The sequence below is a fragment of the Aotus nancymaae genome, unplaced genomic scaffold (genome assembly GCF_030222135.1).
Source record: "Aotus nancymaae isolate 86718 unplaced genomic scaffold, 86718_ANA_hifiasm-v0.15.2.pri h1tg000106l, whole genome shotgun sequence".
NCBI classification, from domain to species: domain Eukaryota; kingdom Metazoa; phylum Chordata; class Mammalia; order Primates; family Aotidae; genus Aotus; species Aotus nancymaae.
This window is the reverse complement of record NW_026988521.1, coordinates 4,094,250-4,108,580: the sequence shown is the minus strand read 5'-3', so window position 1 is coordinate 4,108,580 and position 14,331 is coordinate 4,094,250. Positions and strand designations below refer to the sequence as shown.

The window sequence follows — 14,331 nt, the reverse complement described above, 5'->3', positions numbered from 1 at the left end:
CAGACCCTGGGCCCACCCAAGCACCCACCTAAAATGTGTCACGTGCCACCCCGGGCTGCCCTGTCCTCTGGGACGGAGTATCACACAGTGGGTCCTGACTGGGAGTCACGCTGTAGCTGTCCCCTCATGTAGTTGCTAAGACGGTGAACTGGGGTCACAAAAGGCCCTTCTAGACTACCAGGTGCTCGATGGGAGACCAGGGGTGGCCACAGCCTTCGGTTCTGGTCTCTAGGCGCTGGGGCCACAGAGCGTCCAGCCTTCCACAGCCCACACATCCTCCTCTCCGCAGGGAGGGAGAACAGGATGGGGCTGCGTGGCAGTTTCCTCCTGGCTCCCACGTCCACAGGGTCGCTGGCTGTGCTGCAGGTGCATGGAGCCCCCTCCACCGGCCACCCTCCCACAGCCACGCACTCATGCCGCCAGGCAGGCATGCCCCGATGCAGGATGTCCTTCATCAAAAGCCCTTGTGATAGTTCAGCTGCACGCCGTGCGAGTGCTGGAAAGAGAACCAGAGCCCCGGCTCTCACCCTGGAGCTGCAGCAGGGGCCACACTCTCTCTGAGCCTTGGTGTCCACCAGGGTCCCAGCAGGGACAGAGCCAAGGGACCTCTGGCCCTCCAGCCCCCCACTCCCCAAGTCTGTGCTTTCGAGGCCTCCCTGACTCGCCTCGCCCTGTCTGAACACGCCGCTCTGTCATCTCGAGCCTTTGGGTCTCCCACGGCGCCTCCAGTGGCTTCTGCCCTGGTCACCCCTGGCTGTCCAGCAGGGCTCAGGTCCCGGAGCCACCGAGGGAGCTGCAGATGGGGCCTCCTGCCAGGACAGGCCCCCTGAGTGAACGTGAGGTCAGAGCTGAAAAGGAAGCAGGAAGACCTGCTGAGGACGTACCTCCTCTCCCGACCGGCACATGCGGAAGGCGGCGGCACCCACTGTCCCCTGCGGAGGTGTCCCCACACAGCCGCCCGCAGCAAGGCAGCTCCCACTCAAGGCCCTTCTCATGTCCTCGGACACCCTGCCACCTTTCTCCCGGCACACAGTGCAGCCACACCCGCTCAGGAGCTCACACCTCTGCAAACACGATTATTTGGCAAAAGCCAGACATGACACCCCGGAAGCAGCACCCCCACTCTGCAGCCAGACCGCAACCTCTTCGGGGACAAGGAGCGGAGTCAGGCTTCCGCAGCACCCAGCACCACCCTGGCACACTGCTGATGCTCAAATCAAATCTTCCCAACCACAATGAGACAGTGCACCCCACCCTCCAGGATGAAGATAACCAAAAAGAGAGAGGGGAACGGAAGCAGGCAGGGATGTGGAAGAAGCGGAGCCTTCATCCAGCGCTGGAGAGGAGGTCAAACGGTGGGGCCGCTCTGGAAAACAGGGCTCCCTCCTCAAAGCGTTGAACACAGGGCTGCCACATGGCCCGGCAGCTCCGCTCCTAGGAATCCACCCCGGAGAAATGAAACCGTGTCCACACAAAAGCTCCTACAAGAACGTCCAAAGCGGTATTATTTGTAAAAGCCAAAAAGCGGGAACCACCCAAATGTCCAGCATTTGAGAAGCACTCAGCCTTGAAAAGGAATGCATCACTGAATCGTGCTAAACGTGGGCAAACTGTAAAAGCATGATGCTGACAGAGAGAAGACGGACGCGAGGGCCACATATTATACAATTCCATTTATACGGAATGTCCCAAATGGACAAATCCACAGGGATGACATGGAGATCTGCAGTTCCCAGGGCTGGAGATGACTGACAGAGGGATTCAGGAGGAGGGACTGACTGCGGATGGGCGCAGGGTTTTTTTCTTGGGGTGGGAATATAAACGAACGATGACTTTTCACAAATGTTAATGTTGATTTTGGCGACGACTGCTCCACTCTGAAAATGCAGCCACACGCCGCCGTCGACTTTCAGTCAAGGAGGGAGAGGGACTGTGTATGCGATGGCGGTCCCATAAGATTACAACGGAGCTGAAAACTTTTTATCACCAAGTCAGGTCACAGCCACCGGGACATCATAGCTCAATGCGTTCCTCGTGCACCTGTGACGATGCTGCCCTCAACAGACCTCCTGCACCGCCAGTCAAATGGAAGTCTAGCACATACAGCTTTGTAGGTACATAGAACTCAATAATGATAAGAAAAAACTATGCTATTGGTTTATTCATTTACTATAGTTTTTACAGTAAATGTCTTCTTCTTATTAAAAAAGAGAGAGACTGGGCACAGTGGCTCACGCCTATAATTCCAGCACTTTGGGAGGCTGAGGTGGGAGGATCACCTGGAGGTGGGAGGATCACCTGAAGTCAGGAGTTTGAGAGCAGCCTGGCCAACATGGTGAACCGGATCTTTACTAAAAATAGAACAATTAGCAGGGCATGGTGGTGCATGCCTCTAAGTCCTAGCTACTCGGGAGGCTGAGGTGGGAGAATTGCTTAAACCTGGGAGACAGAGGTTGCAGTGAGCCGAGATCGTGCTATTTCACTCCAGCCTGGGTGACAACAGTGAAACTCCATCTCAGCAGAATAGAAATAGAAATAGAATAAAAATCGAATAGGAGTAAACTAGGGGCCAGTTGCAGTGGCTCACACCTGTAATCCCAGCACTTTGGGATGTCAAAGCGGGTGGATCACTTGAGGTCAGGAGTGAGACCAGCCTGGCCAACATAGAGAAACCCAGCCTCTACTAAAAGTACAAAAACTATTGGTGGCACGCCTGTAATCCCAGCTACTCAGGAGGCTGACGCCGAGAATCACGTGATCCCGGGAAGCGGAGGTTACACTGAGCCGAGATCATGCCACATGCCACTGTACTCCAGCCTGGGCAACAGAGCAAGATTTTGTCTCCAAAAAATAATAATAATAAAGTATAAAACAGCCTCAGGCAGGTCTTCCAGGAGACGTTCCAGAGGAAGGCACTGTTATCACAGGAGATGCCAGCTCCACGCACGTTACTGCCCCTGAAGACCGTCCAGAGGGACAGGATTCTGAAGTGAAGGACAATGATGTTAATGATCCTGATCCTGTGCAGGCCACGGCTGGGGTGTGTGTTTTAGTTTTTTTTTTTTTTTTTAAATATATTTTATTGCACTTTGGGTTCTGGGGTACATGTGCAAAACAGGATTGTTGCATAGGTACACACATGGCAATGTGTTTGCTGCCTCCATTCCCCCGTCACCTATATCTGGCATTTCTCCCCATGTTATCCCTTCCCAACCTCCCTACCCGCTGCTGTTCCTCCCCTATTGCCCCATAACAGACCCCAGTGTGTGATGCTCCCCTCCCTGTGTCCATGTGTTCTCATTGTTCAACACCCACCTATGAGTGAGAACATGTGGTGTTTGATTTTCTGTTCTTGTGTCAGTTTGCTGAGAATGATGGTTTCCAGATTCATCCATGTCCCTACAAAGGACATGAACTCATCATTTTTCATGGCTGCATAGTATTCCATGGTGTATAAGTGACACATTTTCCCTGTCCAGTCTATCATTGATGGGCATTTGGGTTGGTTCCAAGTCTTTGCTATTGTAAACAGTGCTGCAATGAACATTCATGTGAATGTGTCCTTATAATAGATTGATTTATAATCCTTTGGGTATATACCCAGTAATGGGATTGCTAGGTCAAATGGAATTTCTATTTCTAGGTCCTTGAGGAATCATCACACTATCTTCCACAATGGTTGAACTAATTTACACTCCTACCAAGAGTGTAAAAGTATTCCTATTTCTCCATATCCTCTCCAGCATCTGTTTAAAAATCTCCAGATTTTTTAATGATCGCCATTCTAACTGGTGTGAGATGGTATCTCAATGTGGTTTTGATTTGCATTTCTCTAATGACCAGGGATAATGAGCACTTTTTCATATGTTTGTTGGACTCATAAATATCTTTTGAAAAGTGTCTGTTCATGTCCTTTGCCCACTTTTGAATGGTTTTTTTTTTTCTTGTAAATCTGTTTTAGTTCTTTGTAGATTCTGGATATTAGCCCTTTGTCAGATGGGTAGATTGCAAAAGTTTTTCCCATTCTGTTTGTTGCTGGTTCACTTTAATGGTTGTTTCTTTTGCTGTACAGAAGCTCTGGCGTTTAATTAGGTCCCATTTGTCTATTTTGATTTTTGTTGCCAATGCTCTTGGTGTTTTAGTCATGAAGTCCTTGCCTATGCCTATGTCCTGAATGGTTTTGCCTAGGTTTTCTTCTAGGGTTTTTACGTGTTAGGCCTATGTTTAAGTCTTTAATCCAACTGGAGTTAATTTTAGTGTAAGGTGTCATGAAGGGGTCCAGTTTCTGCTTTCTGCACATGGCTAGCCAGTTTTCCCAACATCATTTATTAAACAGGGAATCCTTTCCTCATTGCTTGTTTTTGTCAAGTTGGTCAAAGATCAGATGGTTGTAGATGTGTGGTGTTGCCTCTGAGGCCTGTGTTCTGTTCCATTGGTCTATATCTCTGTTTTGGTACCAGTACCATGCTGTTTTGATTACTGTAGCCTTGTAGTATAGTTGGAAGTCAGGTAGCATAATGCCTCCAGCTTTGTTCTTTTTGCTTAGATATGTCTTGGCTATGTGGATTCTCTTTCAGTTCCATATGAAGTTTAAGGTTTTTTTTCCAGTTCTGTGAAGAGGGTCATAGGTAGCTTGATGGGGATAGCATTGAATCTATAGATTACTTTGGGCAGTATGACCATTTTCACAATACTGATTCTTCCTAACTATGAGCATGGAATGTTTCTCCAGCTGTTTGTGTCCTCTCTTATTTCCCTGAGCAGTGGTTTGTAGTTCTCCTTGAAGAGGTCCTTTACATCCTTTGTTAGTTGTATCCCTAGGTATTTTATTCTCTTTGTAGCAATTGTGAATGGCAGTTTCTTCTTGATTTGGCTCTCTAAGTCTTTTATGGTGTATAGGAATGCTTGTGATTTCTGCACATTGATTTTCTATCCTGACATTTTGCTGAAGTTGCTTATCAGTTTCAGGAGATTTTGGGCTGAGACAATGGGGTCTTCTAAATATACAATCATGTTGTCTGCAAATAGAGACAATTTGACTTCCTCCTTTCCTAATTGAATACCCTTTATTTTTCTTGCCTGACTGCTCTGGCTGGAACTTCCAATACTATATTGAATAGGAGTTGTGAGAGAGGGTATCCTTGTCTAGTGCCAGATTTCAAAGGGAATGTTTCCAGTTTTTGCCCATTCAGTCTGATATTGGCTGTAGGTTTGTCATAAATAGCTTTTATTATTTTGAGATATGTTCTGTCAATAACCTAGTTTATTGAGAGTTTTCAGCATAAAGGCTGTTGAATTTTGTCAAAGGCCTTCTCTGTGTCTTTTGAGATAATCATGTGGTTTTTGTCTTTGGTTCTGTTTATGTGGTGAATTACATTTATAGACTTGCGTATGTTGAACCAGCCTTGCTTGCATCCCCAGGATGAATCCTATTTGATCATGGTGGATAAGCTTTTTGATGTGCTGTTGCAATCGGCTTGCCAATATTTTATTGAAGATTTTTGCAACTATGTTCATCATGGATATTGGCCTGAAGTTTTCTTTTTTTGTTGAGTCTCTGCTGGGTTTTGTTTTAGTTTTTAACAAAAAATATTTAAAACGTGAAAAGTTATTTAAATAGAACAAAGCTTATGGAATAAGTATATACAGAAAGAAAACATGTTTGCATAGCTGACGATGTGTTTTAAGCTAAGTGTTACTGCAAAAGAGTCGAGGTTTTTTAAAAAAATAAATCAAAAGTTTATAAAATAAAGAAGTTACAGTAAGCTACGGTCAATTTATCATTGATGTAACTTTTTTTTCCAAAATAAATGTAGTGTAGCATAGGTGCCCAGTGTTTACAAAGCCAACAGCAGTGTCTGGTGACTTGCTAGCCCTTCACATTCACTGACCACATACTCCCTGCCTCACCCTGAGCACACCAGTCCTGCAAGCTCCATCCTTGGTCAGTCCCCTAGGCAGTTGCAGCAATTTTTATGTTTTATGCTGTATTCTTACTGTCCTTTTTCTATGTTTAATGTTTAGATACACAAATACTCACTGATATGGTTTGGCTGTGTCCCCATCCAAATTCCATCTTGAACTGTAACTCCCACAATTCCCAGGTGTTGCAGGAGGAACTGTAACTCCCACAATTCTCATATGTGATTGAATTATGGGGTGATTGAATTATGGGGGGGGTCTTTCCTGTGCTGTTCTCGTGATAGTGAATGAGTCTCATGAGATCTCATGGTTTTCAAAACAGGCGTTTCCCTGCACAAGCTCTCTCTTTGCTTGCCACCATCCATTCTCAGGTATGTCTTTACCAGCAGTGTGGAAACAGACGAATACTGTAATACAACTTACCACTGTGTTACAGTTGTCTACAGTATCCAGCATGGCAACCTGCCTCACAGGCTTGTAGCCCAGGAGCAGCAGGCTACACCATGCAGCCCAGGTCTGTGCGAGTGCACACCACGACGCTCACGCAGCGAAGAAATCGCCTAACTGCATTTCTCAGAACATATCCCCATCGTTAAGCAGCACACGACTATACTGAAAACCACTGAACTGAATTCCCTTTGGGCGGGCGGCATGCAGGGCATGTAAATTACACCTCAATCAAGCTGTTCGTGTGTGTGTTTTATTTTTAAATTGAAATAAAACATCTGTGGTGTCCAGGGATGAGCAGAGTGAGGGCAGGGTCTGGAACCTTCATCACTACCTTCTCACCAGACAGCTGTCCCCATCAGCAGAGAGCACCTACACACCCAACCTCCATCTACTCCAAGGTCCCTTGATGGGAAAGACTCATGTGAAACATGAATGACCCCTGAACCACACACAAGTTGCAATAGCAGTATAAACAGAGCACTGGGCATAACTCACTGGGAAAGAAGCCCCAGACTTGCTGTCCTGCCACCCAGCCCAGCCTTGTTCTTCCAGCAGGGCTGGAGACCGTGCCTGAATGCCTCCCTCTTCTGCAGCCCCCAGCAGGGAGGAGCCCCAAGCAGCCTTCTCTATGGGGCACCCAGAGATGGAGGCATCTGGGCACCCCATAGGGGGTCAGCATCCTACAGACATTGCAGAAGTAAGTAACGGAGCTTACCCAAGGCTCTGTAGGCAAGCTTCAGACCCTGAGGATGCCATCACAGGGGGTGCCCCTCACACCAGGATTTAGAGAAGCCAGATGAGGAGTAAGCATTTCTCAGAATCGCATCAGAGAAAAGTGGCTCGGTTCTAGGCACTGCAATGTGCTGAGATCACTTAAAACAAGGGTCCACTAAGTTTTCCACAAAAGGCCAGCTGGTAACTACTTTCAGCTCTGCAGAGCATGCAGTCTGTCACAACGACTCAACTTTGCTACACACAACGTGGAAAGAGATGAGCATGGCTGGGTGCCAATAAAACTTTATTCACAGAAGGAAACCAGATTGGCAGGAAATACCACAAATTACACAGCTGACCAGGGATTAGCATCTAAAATATATAAAAAATTCATACAACCCAACAATTCAAAAATGGGCAAATAATTTGAATAGACATTTTTCTGAAGACATTCAAATAGCCAATATGCTCATAAAAAGACCCTCCACATCACTCATCAATAGGAAAATGCAAACCAAAACCACGAGACACCACATCACACCCCCTAGGATAGCTGTTTTAAAAAACAGAAAAAAACAGGCTCACACTTGTAATCTCAGCACTGTGGGAGGCTGAGGTGGGCAGATCAGCTGAGGTCAGGAGTTCGAGATCAGCCTGGGCAACACGGTGAAACCCTGTCTCTACTAAAAATATAAATGAAAATAAATTAGCTGGGCATGTAGTCTCAGCTACTTGGGAGGCTGAGGCAGGAGAATCACTTGAACCCAGGAGGCAGAAGTTTCAGTGAACTGAGATCATACCACTGCACTCCAGCTTGGGCAACGGAGTGAGACTCCATCTCAAAGATAATCAAATTAAATTAAATTAAAAATTTAGGGAAACAAAAACAGACCAGATGTGGTGGCTCACACCTGTAATCCTAGCACTTGGGGAAGCTAAGGTGGGTGAATTGCTAAGGTGGGTGAATTGCTTGAGCTGAGGAGTTCAAGACCAGCCTCCCGCTAAGTCTCTGCAAAAAAAAATAAATATTAGCCAGGCGTGATGATGCATGCCTGTCGTCCCAACTACTTGGGAGGCTGAGATGGAAGGATTGCTTGGGCCTCAGAGGTCGAGGCTGCAGTGAGCTTTATTGTGCCACTGCACTCCAGCTTGGGTGACAGAGTGAGAACCTGTCTCAAAAGAAACAATATATACGTAAGCATAGACAAGGATGTGGAGAAATTGGCTCTTTTGAGCCTTGTTGGGAATGTAAAATCGTGTAAGCACCGTAGAAAACAGTATGGCAGTTTCTCCAAAAATTAAACACAAAAAAAACACATGAACCAGCAATCCCACTTCTGGGGAGGTATATGCCCAAAAGAACGGATGGATATCTCAAAGAGATATATCCACACACCTCTGTTCACAGGAACACTATTCACAACAGCCAAAACGTGAGAGCGACCCAGCGCCCACCAGCAGACGAATGCGTAAACAAGGTGTGGACCATCCACACAAGAAGTACTTCTTAGGCTTAAAAAGAAATGGCATTCCAATATATGCCACAGTGTGGGTGGCCCCGGAGGACACTGTGCTAAGTGGAAGGAGTCAGGCACAAAAGGACAAATTTCACATGCGCCAACTTCCCATGAGGTTCCCAGCATGTGCAAATCCACGGAGACAGAAAGCTGAATGGTGGTCGTCAGGGGCTGCGGAAAATGAATGGGGAGGGAGGGGTCAGTGGGGACAGAGTTTCAGTTTGGGGAGATGGAAAAGTTCTGGACACGGGTGGTGGCGATGGTTGCAGTCACATACACATACTCAGTGCCACTGAAAGGCAGACTTTGAAAACGGTGACGATGGGCCGGGCGCGGTGGCTCACACCTGCGATCCCGACACTTTGGGAGGCCAAGGCAGGTGGATCACTTGAGGTCAGGAGTTCAAGACCAGAATGACCAACATGGTGAAACCCCGTCTCTACTAAAAATACAAAAATTAGCCAGGCGTGGTGGCAGGCACCTGTAATCTCAGCTACTTGGAAGGCTGAGGCAGGAGAATTGCTTGAGCCCAGGAGGCGGAGGTTGCAGTGAGCTGAGATCGTGCCACTGTACTCCAGCCTGGGCGACACAGCAAGACTCTGTCTTGAAAAAAGGAAAATGATGAAGATGGTAAATTCTGTATTACGTGTATTTTTCTAAGACTTTAAAAATAAAAACAAAATTTCCTTTACAAAGACAAGCAATGGGCAGGACTGGACTCTTGCACCACAGTCTGCCAGCTTCTGGTTGGGCATGATACAGCGGGTGCCCAGCAGGAGACGGTGGCCGGAGCGCAGCTGCAGAGGACAGGGTCCTTACCCGAGCCCTGCCCTGGCAAATGCCACTTGATATCCTGTTTCCCCACCCAGGAGGATCCCCTCGAGCATATCCTCTTGGTCATGCCATTAATCACTGGGGGTGTCTGATCACACCCACAAGCAGAAAATGTAATTTGAGGCAATAACAAAGAACACCTCAAGAAAAATCCAATCTTCAAATTCATCTAATCTAACACGTTGAACAGTCAATGGGAATTTCAACACTGTCAATTAATTCTGTTACTAAGCGGAACCCTTCTGCACTAATTATACGATACCCTGGCTGCTCACTAAATTACTCCTTGAGAGTAATTTTCCATCTTTTTTCTGAGCAGCAAAGGGAGGTGATCAGTAGACAAGGCTGGAAACCCAGGATGTGCACAGGTGCTTAGGTGCTGGGAGTCTCTGGTGCCGCAGCCACGGCATGGGGGCATGAGGTGCCCACACACCGATGCTCGTGATGAATGGTGGTCTGAGGACGTCAGGAGAGCCACTGAGGGCAGGGTCCCTTGGTGACTCCTGTTAGGGCGGAACTGGGACACCTAAGGAAGCAGGAGAAGCTGCTGGAGGGAGAAACACCCAGATGAACCTGGCCGGATCGGTGATGCTGCCTCACACTTCCCTGGGCCAGGAGTGGCACCCCTGGGGCTCCCAGATCGTCGACATCCCGGAGAGGAAAACTCCACGCACCCCACCCGGCACCACCATCCTGCCTCCAGCTAAGGTGACTGATCTTCCCAGGGAGCTCCCCTGTCCCAAGATCGCCAACTGTGCAGGCTGCAAGTGCCCTGGGCAGGCCAGGCATGGTGGCTCACGCCTGTAATCACAACACTTTGGGAAGCCAAGGCGGGTGGATCACCTGAGGTCAGGAGTTCTTACCAGCCTGGGCAACATGGTGAAACTCCGTCTCTACTAAAATTACAAAAATTAGCCAGGCATGGTGGTGCGTGCCTGTAGTCCCAGCTACCAGAGAGGCTGAGGCAGGAGGATTGCTTGAACCTGGGAGGCGGAGGTTGCAGTGAGCAGAGATCGTGCTACTGCACTCCATCCTGGGCAACAGAGCGAGACTGTCTCAAAAAAAAGAAAAAAGAAAAAAAGAAAGATACAGAAAGAAAAAGAAAGTGCCCTGGTCGGAAAAACAAAGCTAAAACAAATTCACTCCCAGCCTCCGTGAGTTGCCCAGACCGGCTTTTCCTTCTCTCCTTCCCTTGAATCGCAGCCTCCAAGGTGGGTGGCAGCGGGAAGCAAGCCAACAGCAGCTCCCAAGAGACAGGCTCCCAGTGACAAGCAAAAGCTCAACCCAACCAGCCAAGTGTTCTTTTCTCACGATGCTCCCAGAGGAGCTAAGAAGGGAGTTTCAGGGAGACAGGTCCCAGCTGCGAACCGAGGCCCGGCTGGCCGGACGCAGGCACCTTCCAAACACAGAAGAGCACCCACACCATGGGCTTCAGCTCTGCCCCAGCCCCGGGAGGCAGAATGAATAAAGAGCAAGTCCCAAGTTCAAGCCCCGAGGAAGCCACAGGCAGCTGACTGCTGACAACACCTTATGGCTCAATCCCAGACCTGCAGGGACACATGCTCCCTCCCGGTGGACAGGGACTAATGTCCTTCCATCTCTGAGTCTGCTCCTGCTCTAGGATAAAGGGGTGGACCACCATCTCCAGCAGAGTCACACGTTCTCATATGCATCCTCATGACACCGTTCGAGCAGGAACCACGTACTGTGCCAGTGGTTCTGCACAAGCGACAAGTATGCAGCATCCTCCAGAGATGAGGGAGACTGTGGAGGATGCAGAGTCAGCCCTCGGCTGTGGCAGCTGGGGAAGGCAGGAGCACCCTCCACAGAGCCATGTCACCATCCCTCCACCCAGGAGGACGCCTGGCCACATCTGGGAGGGAAGTGACAGCAGAGGCCAGAGAGGGAGCTCAGAGACTTAGAGGAACACGCAGGTGCAGAGAAGGGCTTGAACACGGGGAGTGAGAGGGTCGGACTGGATTTCAGATGGGATTGGTGAGCGGTGGAGCTGGAGACAGGAAGACCAGGCAAGCAAGACTGCCCGACTGCGACAGTGACCAGAAGCTGGGTGGTCCTGCCTGGGGCTGTGAGTCAGACATTCTGCTCCTGCCTGCCGTGTTTTCAGGACCCCAGGCTGTGCATTCTCATGGAATGGTGGAGGGTGAAGCACAGATACACAGTCATCTCATAAACAGGCCCAAGGTCAGCCTTCCGTGTGCATGGCTGCTGTTACCCTGAATTCAACCAGCCATGCACACATCGGAAATATTTTTAAGTTCCATCTGTATTGAAAATGCACACCGTTTTTTTCTTGTCATTATTCCCTAATCAATACAGTATAGCAACCATTTACATATCATTTACATTGCTCAAGTATCATACATAATCTGGAGATGATTTAAAGCACGTGAGGGAATGCACTTAGGTTACATGTAAATACTGTCCCATATTCAAACAGGGACTTGAGCATCCATGGACTCTGGTATTCACAGGAGGTCCAGGAACCAGTCCCTGCTGGATACCGAGGGATGACTGCACACATTTCCACGGTATTAAGACCTCACGGTGCACACAATGAGGAAAGCATTTCTGATACAGCCTCTTAGGCAGGCTATAATGCAAGATGGACTAAGAAACTGCCCACGGGGGTCTGGACCATACAGGTCTGTCTTTATGGCCCCTGGTATGCAAGGCCATGGGGTCCTGTACCAGCAGGAGCCCAGTGCGCGGTCAGCCAAGCTGGATTCAGCCACTCAATACTCACGTGACTGATCGCGACCACGTATCTAACTGCTGAGAGCCTGCGTCCTCACTGAAAATGGTGTTAATTCCACTTTCTGCATGGAGTGGGTGGTAGGCAGGGTCAACACTGTTAAGGTATTTGGCAGACAGGGTCTTTAAGCACAAGTTCAGGTGAGGTGATACCAGCAAGGCACAGAGGAGGCGCTCAAGCAAAGGGCCACTGTGCACCAGCCACGCTCTGGCCCCCGCAGAACACACGTGCCTGGGCTTCACTGCACCCTTCCCTGCACCTGGACACCACCAGGTGCACCCCCATCCACATGAAAATGATGGAGAGGAGCTGGAAGCACCTGCACCACTCATCTGTCTGCGGCCACCCAGGAGGCAGAGGCCGCAGCGAGCTGAGAGCCTGCCACTGCACTCCAGCCTGGGCAACGAGAGTAAAAAACTAATGCCTAAGAAAAAATACTGAAAACAGGCAGAGAATAGCAATACTTATATCTCTCATCCGACCCTGTGGAGACCAAAACGAAGTGGCACAGTAATTTTCAAGTGATGAAAGAAAAGAACTCTCAATCCATAATTCTATACCAACAAAAATATCCTGTAAATGGAGGGAAAATGAAGATAGTCTCAGATGAAAGGAAACTAAGGAATTTGTCACTGGCAGACCTATTCTAAAAGAATAGCTAAAGAAACCTTTCTAAATAGAAAAGGAATAATAAAAGAAGGAGTTTGGAACACTACGAAGGAAAAAAGAGTATGCTAAGCAAAAAGTCTGGTATGAGCACGCTGGCGAGGACAGCTCACAGCAGTCCCGAATCCAGAGGCACAATCCTTTTTCATACCCCGCAAGGTCACACAAGTTGGGCACCAGCGACAATGCCAGTCACCCTCTTCCCACCTCAACACGAGCACAGAGCACACAGGGTCTGACAACAAGAAACGGAAAGTCTCCTGGCCACAGTGCCAAGGGAGAGAGGTGGAACAAACCCAGACAACCGCCATTGGCTTGCAGGTAACAAGGACAGGGGGAAAAGTTTTAACTCACCAGAGGTGTTGGCAGACTGAGCCCCGCAGACGGCTTCTTACAGCAGGAACGGTCCGTGTTCTAGGTGGCCAAAGGAGGGAGCCTGGACAGATTTCCAGATCTGCAGAAAGACAGTGAGACCAGGGTGTGGTCAGACAGAGATTGCTGAGAGGCACATGTTAAAACTTCACGTAGATTCTGATATTTCTGAGCTAAAAACCAGGAACCGAACTTCCGCTTCTGGGCAGATGGAGTAAATACATTTTCCCCTATTCCTCACACAAAGCATAACTAATACTCAGGATGTTGTATATAAAACAAACATAACACTTCGCAAGGCAGAGAGAAGGCAAACCAGCCAGGGATATGGTGTGAACTCTGGGTTTTCTTCTTGCCTCATGCCATCCCAGACATGGTACGGAATAAACCAGCAACTCAGAAATGCCAACAGGAGCAGGAAGAATAACACAAGAAAAGCGGGTTCTCTTTAGTTGAAGGACTAGGAAAGTGGCAGCTAACAGGGCAATACATGTAGACAACAACAGGTCTACTCCAGTCAGACAACACAGGAAAATCCACAGCCTCAGCCCCACCCACAGCAGCAAAGGCCAAGTAGGAGTCTAGATTTCTACCCTGTGTGGCTGTAACAAAGCACCAAATCCCTGCCAGGGTGGCATCAAATAAACCAAAGAAGGAGCTGGCACATTCATCCCCACCGGGCAGTAACAAATCCTCCCTTCACTCTGGCATTAGTATAGGCAGCATGGGGAGCCTGGGTTTCTATTGCACCTGCCAGTAATGAGGTGACACCCCTTCCCATATTCCCTTGTGGAAGTGGCATCAGGAAAAGTTAGCTTACAAAAAAAGGTTCAAATAAGACTCAAAATTTCATGACGTAATACAAAAATATCCAAGTGTCAATAGAAAATCGCCCATCAAACCAAGGATCAGCAAGATTTCAAACTGAAAAAAGATAATCAATGGATGCCAACACAGAGGTGGCAGAGCTGTCAGAATGATCTGACAAAGAGTTGAAAGCAGTCATGATGAATGCTTCCATGAACAACTATGAACATCCTGGAAACAGGTGAAATAACAGAAAGCCTTACCAAAGAAGTACTT

At 48.3% G+C, this 14,331-nt stretch overlaps 1 protein-coding gene across 1 annotated transcript in view; it reads right to left on the bottom strand.

The window, feature by feature from the left end:
- Nucleotides 1–13,395, bottom strand: part of SHANK2 (SH3 and multiple ankyrin repeat domains 2) — a 648,778-nt gene extending 635,383 nt beyond the window's left edge. Inside the window, exon 1 of the mRNA XM_064370277.1 lies at nucleotides 13,231–13,395. The gene's annotated coding sequence lies outside the window, so the exon portion shown is untranslated. The remainder of the gene's footprint in view (nucleotides 1–13,230) is intronic.
- Between the last annotated feature and the right edge of the window lie 936 nt (nucleotides 13,396–14,331).